Raw genomic sequence first — 10,315 nt, forward strand, 5'->3', positions numbered from 1 at the left:
GCCCATAGGGTTTAAGTTTTTTTTACCCACGGTGTAAATGAGTCCAGAGAAGTGTTATTTAAAAGCTAGACAAACGTAAATTGGGTCTTAAGAAAAAAAGGAGAGTGGCTTACAAAAAGGTATGTAGTAGGCAGTATGGTTAAACATGAAAACAAAAAACGAAAAACAAAAGTGAGTCTAAATCTACATATGTAACAGGTTTTTTTAAAGACAAAGGAGCAGAGACTATTGTTGAAGTATCTGAAAAACTCTAGAAGGGAGGATTCAATAGTGTTAATAGAAAACGTTTTTGCAATCCTTTTTATGTAGCACGCTGATGAGTTCTTGAAATATTCTTTTTAAAAGCTTACATGCTTGACTTGAGATATATGTATAAAATAAGTTTGTCGTATTATTCAGAAATATCTATTGTAATGTTTTGTAAGAACTTCCTTAAGAAAAATAATCGTTTAGCTTGGAAATTCTTATATTTAAAATATAAAACTCAATTGTAAGTTTTTCAAGAGGATCGTTTAGTTAAAAGAAGAGAAAATAACATAAGATATTTTATACTAATTGGCTCCATCTAAGCTACGTCTAGTCCCCTCCACAAAGGGTTTCACTATAATCTTCGTACGATTACAAATGAGTATTAGCGCCACTTTTAGTACTCAACACCCTGACGAGATTTCTTTTGAATATTTGCATCAATCTTGGTACTAGACTACCGCACCTAGATTCCTCAACTCAAACAAAGTTCAGTTGTGAGTGTTTTAATTCACTTCAGAATTGCAATCAACAATTGCTTACAAGTAGTTCAAACTATATCTCTCAACGAGAGGATATGAATACAATACAATGAATACTCGTAGGTGTTTCTCTCTTCTCTTTTACAGTAGTAAGCAATTTGACAATGAAGCTTGAGAGTATTTCTTTCTCTTTTTCTCTTCTCTTCTCTTTTCTTTAGCTCAGATGTATTATTTTTCTTGAGCTCTTTCTATTTTTCTCTTCAGGCTGGATATGTCGTTGTAAGCTCTTATTTCTTAAGATTTCCTCTTAAGTTACTCTCTTCTTGAGAGATCTTCTATTTATAGGCTTGATGAATATTTTTTTGTTAGACTGAGTTTGTAGTTTATACCCTTGATACTTGTGTTTTCTCTTATTTCTTTTCACAGTAGTCGTTGTATAAGTCAACTTTGTCAAAGCATACATGTTTTTTCAGTCCTTTGCTTGAAGTAGGTTGTACGATCATTTTAGATTTTGCTTCAAGTGAGGAACATTCTGTGAATATCTCTTTTGTCTCTAACGTTTTGATATTTGAACTGTAGCACTGTGGATGTGTGTAGAATAACTTATCTACAAAATTAGAGTAAACTATGCACAACAGATATGACTTTTCTTAGCGAGCCTGGTGTTTCGCGGTGTGGCGGTCTTCAATTTTCACCGTTCTCGCGACCACAGGGGTAGTGTATCACCCTAGGTATTGGATTTTCCGATTCTGGTTTGTAGGTGGATGGCTGCGTTTTGGTGGTTCTAAATTCTCTTTCTGAGTTGTTTGGAGATGGCGTTTTTGGTCTTGTGAACTAGAATTAGGTGTTGAATTGGAAATTTTGGACCTCTATGTTGTGTACATGAATTTAGAGTTTGAGTGTAGGGTGTTTTAGTTTATTTTTTCTAGGTTCTCTATTCTCTGCGATTGCGAATCTTGATGATGGTTGTGGTGGATGGTTGTGGTGGACTTGGTTTGGCAATGAAGGTTTGGGCAAATTTTGGCCTGTGCATCTGCGAGGTCTGCTTCTTTGAAGAAAAGGAAATAAAGAAAAAAGTCTAAATAAAAATATTAAAAACAAAAAACATAAAATAAGAATTTAATTGGGTTTGTTGGGCTTGTGTAAGAATTGAGAATTTATAAAGAAAATTGGAGAAAGTCAGGTGAAGGCACTGGATTGGACCGTTCGGTTTTCAGAAGTGGTACATAAAGGAAAGTTTCAAATTTTGTTCCATTCTCTGCATGCACCCTCTCTCTCCAAAATTATGATCTCCTCTTTTCTCCTCCTTCTCTCTAAAAATCTCTCATCTTACTTCATCTACTTTCCAATCAGACCAAGCTTAGGTAATCTTGAAGTCAAAAACATCTTTTTCCACCGATCAAAGCCTTGTTTAGAGCTGGTAAGTCTCGATTTCTTGAGCTCTTGAGAGATTCCAAAACTTTTTGACACATGCAAGTCAAGTGTTTGGTTGCATGTGTTCATCAACTTCCTCTCCCCATTTCTGATCATATATCTGGTCTTTTGGTGGGTTTATTCTTTTCAATCGGTGAATTTTAGGTTCTTAGGAATTTCTGCTGGTGAGCGACTTTTGTAGTTCTTGAGCTTTCGGTCGGTCAAAGAGGTAAGGGAAGCTAGTTAATTTAATTGTGATTTTCTATGTATGAAATTACTGTTTGGATGTTGCATGTGTGTGACTTGAATGTTTGATTGAATTGTGTTGAATTTGTGAATGTTGGAATCTGTGAACTGGTTGGAGTTTCTCTGCATAAGTGTTGGTCTGTTCTGATCTTAAGGAAGTGGGTATGCGAAAATGAGAGTTTGGGGTTGGGAGTGAAATCTGGCATGAGACTCTTTGGGATGATGTTAGAACGATTTTAGGTACCTTCGGATAGGCGTAAATTGGTATATGAATCATGTTTGGAGAATTTGAAGTTGGGAAGTTGTAGTAAATTGGTGAAGATAGTTGTTGATCATAATTATGCAGATCGTCGAGTGTCATTCATTAACCTTTCAGCTTTCTTCTTGTGTTTGGTCTTAACTGAGTTCTACTTCTGTAAAACTTTTCAGTTAATGAACGATCGGTCTTGTGATAGTATTTAATTGAATAAAAGCGATCGGTCTTAGTGGGGTGTGTGGTCTCTTCGTAGCGATCGGTCTTAGTGGGGTGTGTGGCCTCTTTGTAGCGATCAGTCTTAGAGGGGTATGTGGTTTATTAGTAGCGCTCGGTCTTGTGTTAGTTCTCGATCTCGTACATGTACTAGTTTAAATGCGTTTGGTCTCTCATGTGTCTTACCTGTTAATGACCGTTCAGTGATATTTTAGTAATCAGTATCAAGTATAAGTGTTCGGCCTAAGCTATACGTGTTCGGCCTAAGCCATAAGCGTCCGGTCCTGTTCTTAGGTAGTGAGAAAACGATCAGTATCCAACATTCACAGGATGTTTGGTATTTTTCATATATGTTTGGTTATTTATGTTTGGCTTATATTTTTATTTATTCCAATGTGTTATGTTAATCGATTGTTCCAATTGCATTGATGGTTGATGTATGCATTATCATAATGGTGTCAAATTGAAAGTATGGTATGATGTTCCAACTACTATGAAAGAGAATTCCAAGGAGGAATGTCTTAGTGATTGGTTATCAAGGTGGTGATAAAGTATGAATATGAACAGCGAAATCCACGACGTTCATCCTGACATTCTAATGATTACTAAGTCTCAAGTAGAGATGGATAAGTCATGTCGTGAGAATAGCAGGAGGCCCTAGTCTAAGGGGGGGGGGGGACACCTTAGGTGATGGGTTTCTAGTTACTACACCCACGAGTGCACGAACGGTCAAAGCTTGATATTCATACAATTTGGATGGTCAAGTCAAGTAGTCGGTCTTTGCCTGAATTAATGAGTTCGGTTCTTACCTATTTGAGTAGTCGGTCATTGCATGATTTAAATGTTTGGCTGTTACATGCTTATGTAATTTTTTTATTTGTAGGATTAATTTGATTAATTTAATTACATTAGCTTACCCTTGTGCTCTATCTGGTCAGTTTTTCCTTTGCAATGATCATCTAATGGGTGTGAGCAGAAGGAGAAGAGGTGTCGGTGGAGCAAGCTCTAGAAGGAGAGGATCCACCAGTTTAATACAAATGTTCATTCTTTTACCTATGTTAGTACTAGATTAGGTTTCTGTTTAAAGTTTTATTTTTATAGTTTTTTTGGGATAAATAGTACTATTAACACTTTATTATTAAGTGGATAACTGGTCTATCATATCATTTCATGTAAATATTCTAATATGTAGTGTATACTATATTTTTGGATGTTACAACTTGCAAGGTTAGAAATGGATTTTTGAGCAAAGATGCAGATTTAGGTTAGAATTGGATTTTTGAGTAAAGATGCATATTTGTGTTGGAGAGTTGCTCCCTCCACCACCCCAAATGCTCCCTACACTTGCCCATTATTTTTTTATTCCAAAACTACCTTTTTTACTTTAACTTTTTACCTTTTTACTTTTTTATGAAAACTCTAAATCACTACTTGTCATTTTCACTCTCACAGCCGCGAAGCCCTACACCTCCCCAACTCTCACTTTCTCTCTTTCTCTCCACTCCAGATCTGTTTCTTCTCAACTCATTCTTCATATCCGTCCCACTTCTTTAATTTTTTCTTCTCCATTTTGGTCTCTTGGTTGTGTTTTCTTGGTGCGGTGGTGGTGCAGTGTTGGTACGGTGGTGGTTTGTTGGTGCGGTGGTGGTTTGTTGGTGGTGCTTTGGTAGTGCTTCATTCGTGGGTGCGTCTTATAAGACCCGTATAAATAAAATGATTTCTTACCTTAAGTATTTTATTTTGTGGTATTATATAATAAATTGTGATGAAAAACAATGTTGAGAAATATTTAAGGAAGGGAAGAAAATTAAATTAATATTGGTTTCATAGTAAATTTCGAAAAAAAGTTGAAAGAGTATTTAAGTATAATTGTTTGCGCTATTATATCAGCGGATGGAGCCTGGTCTAGTGGTTGATGTGAGTGTGCATGGGAGGGTGTGTGTGCTTGGTCTCAAGTTCAAGCCCTCCTAAGACCAAAGAGGCTCTTAGCTCTTTTTAATTCCCACCTTGACATGTGGGTCCCACTATGAGTTGTAAGTGACCTAGGGGAGGTTAAAACTTGGAGAATGGAAAAGAGATTTTGGAGAGCAACCAAGTTGATGAGAGAACGGAAGAGCCACCCTAGCCTTGGAGTTTTTGGACGTCACTTGTAGGAGACCAAGAGGAGTGGAAGCTTGTTGTCTAGTGAGGAAAGAAACCTAAGAACCTTTGGAAGCAAGCTTGGAATTGAGGTAAGGGGTTTAACTTGGGATATAACATAGTGTATGATGGGTAGAAGGTAACAATATAATGTTGTTGCATGCTTTCTTTCTTGTGTGTTGGGATTAAAGTTAACATGTTGAGGCATGTACTTTTCTTTTGGGTTTAAGTTTCATGTGTTGTTGCATGGAGAATGGGTATTCACGTGTTCATTTTCGTTTTTCTACTATATGGGGTAGTTAATGGATTATACATGTTCATATTTTATGAAAAAGTGGTGTTGTTGTAATGGGTATACATGTTGGATGTATTGGGGTGTTGTTTGTGTATGAAAAAGTGTCATGGGTACACTTTAAAATCATGTATATTTTGTATATCTTAGTTCTTATTACCTTGTAAGAATTATATATTGTTGGGAGCACTGATCTACACTCTTTAACTAAGAGTGTGGGTAAGAGGGTATTGAGAATTCTCTTCCATTGTTGGAAGAGGAAAGAATGAGTTATGAGAATGAGAGGAGTGAAAGAGATGTTTGGTGAGTTGGGGTACATGTGTTGATGAAAAACAGTGAAGAAGAATGAAAGTTTGATGTCTTGGATAGAAGAACATGAAAAGAGAAGAATGGAAGTGGAAGGTGAAGATGGGCACATTACAAATCACCCAACATAGGCAAGGAGAAGTAATGAGAGTCTTGGGGTGAGAGTTTAGAAAGAAAGGAATGGAGAGGTAATTGAAGAGTGGGGGAGGGGGGGAGGAATAAACCAAATAAAAGACTGACTAAAGAGAGGTGAGGCCGTGAGCATGGAAGAGAGAATAGTGAAATGAAAATTGTAGTGTTTAGGTGTGTGAAGAAGGGTTACGTAAAAAGCAAAAGAAGTGGGAATAAAACAAAAGAGTGAGTAAGGGGTGTGGGACCATGAGTGTTAAATGAAGGAGGGAGAAGAGAAAAGGGGAGTGTGAGAGGAAGGGTTGCTACGTAAATGAAATTGGTGCATGGAGTGAAGTTGTAGTTTTAATATATAAAATAGATTAAAAGGAGTAGAAGAATTGGAGTGGGGTCCACGGTTTTGTTTGGTGAAAGAAGGGGGTGAGGTGGACTTGGTGTAGTTAAATAAAAAACAAAAGATAAAGAGAGAATGAAAGCAAAGTTACGTAAAAGTAAGGGAGAAGGAGAGAGAAAGAGAGAGTTTGGTGAGAAATGGGTGGTTACATGTGGGACCTACTTTGAAAGTGAGAGAAAATGTAATTTAATAGCCTTGGGACCCACTTGAAGAGTTAGATGTAGAAGGGAGTGTCTTTAGAGTAAAAAGGGGTGTATTGAAATTAGGTGTTTTCTTTGGTGTTGGGAATTTAGTAAAAGTGGGGGTACACTAGAAATGTTGTTCCAGTTTATGGAAGTGTGAAATTAGTAATTTCAGAGGGGTGCAGTAGTAGGATAAATAATTAAATTAAGTTATGTAATTATCTGTTAGTCAATGAATTTAGTTGACTTTATATATAATGGTGATGGTTGTGATGGTAAAATTGTGAGAGCAAGCGTTCTGTCATTTCCTTAGAATTTTTGTCGAATCGATGGTGTTCGTATTGCGATACGATAGCGTGTTGAGTCTCTACGAAGACTGAGGTTTGAGTGTAACCCTTTTCTCGTGCCCGGGGACTAGAGAGGGTTGGATGTCTCGTCCAATGACTTCGGCTCGTGTGAGTATAGTGCTCGGTGGGTGCGCCTAACCGATGTTTTTACTCGTAATTCCTTCAGGAGTCGGGGAGATAGGTCTGAAGTTGCGATGGAAGACGGCTCGAATCGCCCTGTTTTGCGAAACAGGTTTGGTACGACAAAATTCAAGGAAACAACAGAAGCTCGTGTAAATGATTGAGTCGTGAGTTTAATACTGTGATGTATTGTAATATTGTGACTTTGATAGTATGAGTGGCGATGATCTGAGTTATGAGTTGAATATTATGTTGTATTGTAAGGTTGTGATTAGGATAATCTAAGTTGTGATATTTTGATATTGAAATTATATGCTATGTTAGGTTCTTCGTTACTCACCCTTTCCTTTTGTGGTTGTGGTTCCACCTACGATGATCGTACTTGTACGGGAGTAGATGGCATTGCAGATGAGGCAGAGATGAAGTAGCACGACGAGAGTTATGGGAATAACTATGGTGGACTTATCATGTTTTAAAGTAATTTTATGTCTTTGAATAATGAATTTGATATTTGTAAGGTTTTAACCTTATGTTGTAAGATGCTTAGAGTTTTGATGGTTTAGTTCCGCGATGTTAATTTAAAAAAAAAAAAAACTGGCGTAAAATTTTGGATTTTGTTATTTTCTAGTGGCACTCCGTAAGGGGTGTTACATGTCTACTGTGCAGTTTGGTCTACGAGAGGTTGGTTCAAATTAAATTTTGTAGTATTATTTCATTTGAATGTATTCAAATATAGTTTTTGTGTTGTATGTTTGGTATCTGGTGGTTGCATTTTCTCTCATAGCGTTTTCACTCAACTATATCAGCTTGTTTATGCGTGTTTGCTCAATAGCTTTTGGTTTTTTTCAGTAACACCACTGCCAACTTTGGGACTTATTTTGAAATTAGCTTGATCTTCAGATTTTAGCCCTTTACTCCACAATCCAATGATATTCTCTTTCATTGGAAAAGAAATTTGATCCTTCATCAATGCGTTTTAAAACAAAGCTTTTTCCCTTCCAGTTTTACTTTGAGAATATATTTGTCATCTAAATCTTTAATCAAACAACTTTTCTTTTCAAAGAAAACTTTTTTAACCTTTCTCAAGTAGTTATCTGACACTGAACAATTCTTTATCAATTTTAAGAACATACATTATTCCATATTTTCTTGGATACAGTAAGCAGTACAAAAGTGAAACTTTTGGTGTGTAATACTTCGCATGATTGGGTTGGAAAAAGCAAAGAAAGAGTTAGCAGGAATCATCCAGAAGGGTATAGACTTCATCAGAAAATAAATGTGACTAGGAAAAACTAGTTTCTGCTTCTTTTAAATAAGGACCTTCTTAAACGAATGTCAACATCCGTGAACGGATATCGACATCAGTTTGTCCTTCAATGGATGTCAATATTCGTTCACGGATGTTGACATATGTTAAAGAATCCAACTTATATTCACATTCGTTTAAATATTATTGAAGGATAAAAGAGGAATGGGAAGATGCAAGGAGCATTGTGTGGTGGTGGAGGGAGTAACTTTCTTTGTGTTGGGTTAACCAATTGGGTCGTAAAGATCCATTATTGGGCAGTTTTGAAATTGATAATAATAAGAGAAAGAGAATTGTAAATAAATACTTACCTTCTAAAATTTAAAAGGGAATTTGGGAATAAAATCAGTTAAAGAGAATGCGAAATAAAATTAATTAGAAATGAAATTGGAAATGAAATTAATGGTCTGAAAAGGAAAACAATGAAGTCTTAATAATTAATAGTTTGAAAAGGAAAATAATGTAGTCTTAATAATTAATGGTTTGAAAAAGAAATAATAAAGTTTTAGTTGATTTAATATCAAAATTGCATCACAAATAACTGTATACTCAACCGTTATCAATTAGACAACAGAAGAGGGTGTTCTTATTGCTGGTCTTGTTGTTTATTGCCTATATTAGATCAGAGGGTTAGCGAGGTGTTTTATATTTTTGACGTGAGGTCTCTATAAAAATATTATTGTAAAAACCTTGATCTTTATAGTGCATTTGATTGGAAGGACACTGGATGTAGGCTTGGCCGAACCAGTATAAAAACACAACGTTTGAATTTTCTGATCCCTACTCTCTTTTATTCATTCGATTAAGTTCTTTGCATATTCGATTAAGTTTCCACTGCATTGTTATTCATTTACCTTGCGATTCAAGAAAAGTGTAAAGGCATCACATTTTGTGAAAAGGATTTTAAAAGCTTTTCAATCGATTAATCTACGTCAGGATTTGGTTTTTCTATATAAACTAGACTTGAGACCTGTTTCATTAACTATTTTAATTGGCATATACTGACTTTCTTTCTAACTTTTGAGTACAGGGTTTCTCAAGAACTGTTCTTGGAGGATTTCAAGCTTAATTGGTGTTCAAGCAATCAAGAATTCATTTATGATCAAGTGGACTTCACATGTACGTACTGATATATCTGCACTACATGAGTGTTTTCCAATCACTTTATCTTTGATTCTACATTGTGTAGCACATGTGCGGGTTAGGCCAAGTTAGAGATTGAGAGTTTTCATCTCTTGTATTGGATGAGAGTGAGTGTTTCCTCTCCTATTTGTGTTGTAATCTGATTTAAGGGTGGTGAGGATAACAATTAAGGGTTTCATTGTATTCTCAACTCAAATTTCATATAGTAGATTGCCTCTCAACTCAGGTTGTTGGGAGAAGACTAGGTGTAAGCTTGTGAGAAGCTGAACCAGTATAAATCTTTGTGTTCTTTAATCTTTCTTTACTTAGTTGATTAATTTAATCTTTGGTTATTGATTTCAAGATTCAAGAACTTTTTAAAGATTTGAAAAAGATTTTCGAAAAAGGTTTAAATCAAATTCACCCCCCCCCCCACCCCCTCTTGGATTGAGATATAAAGGCTTTTATTTCTAACAACAAATAATCAAGACCGCAACTAGTCAATCTAAGCATAGCATGAAAAAATGAAGAAATATGGCTAAGCCAAGAAGAGGGAACCGACAACAAAAATTAGATCTTGCAGTTTTCTCTATTTTTTTTCTACTAAAAGGGCATTGACAGTTGACAAATTTTTATGATTAAAGATAATTTGTGGAAAATATATCTTAAGATATTTTATTTGATATTGTTAAATAATTATGAATTTAAATATATCAATGAATAAAAAAAGATAATATTTGTCAAATTTTTTTTAATCTAGCAAATATCCTCTCAAATATTTTTAGATCTCCACAACAATCAAATATATCTTGAATATATTGGATTATTTAGAAGATAATTGGAGGATATTACATTATCATAAAGAAGATTACAACAACAAAAAAAACTTAAAATAAAACTCAATCCAATTTTTATATAAAGAGACTTGGGGAAACACATTAGGGGAGCTTAGGAACCCTTTAGGGGTTCAAATTTCATCCTCTCTCTTCTCTCATGTTCTCCACCCTCTCTTCTTCTATTTTCATGTTATTTTTACATTCCATGGAGTGTTAAACTTAGGGTTGATTCTACTATAATTTTTTAACTGGATTCTAAGGTTAGATGAATAAATTTGTTTGTTCT

Source organism: Vigna angularis, chromosome 6, assembly GCF_016808095.1.
Source record: "Vigna angularis cultivar LongXiaoDou No.4 chromosome 6, ASM1680809v1, whole genome shotgun sequence".
Taxonomy (NCBI): domain Eukaryota; kingdom Viridiplantae; phylum Streptophyta; class Magnoliopsida; order Fabales; family Fabaceae; genus Vigna; species Vigna angularis.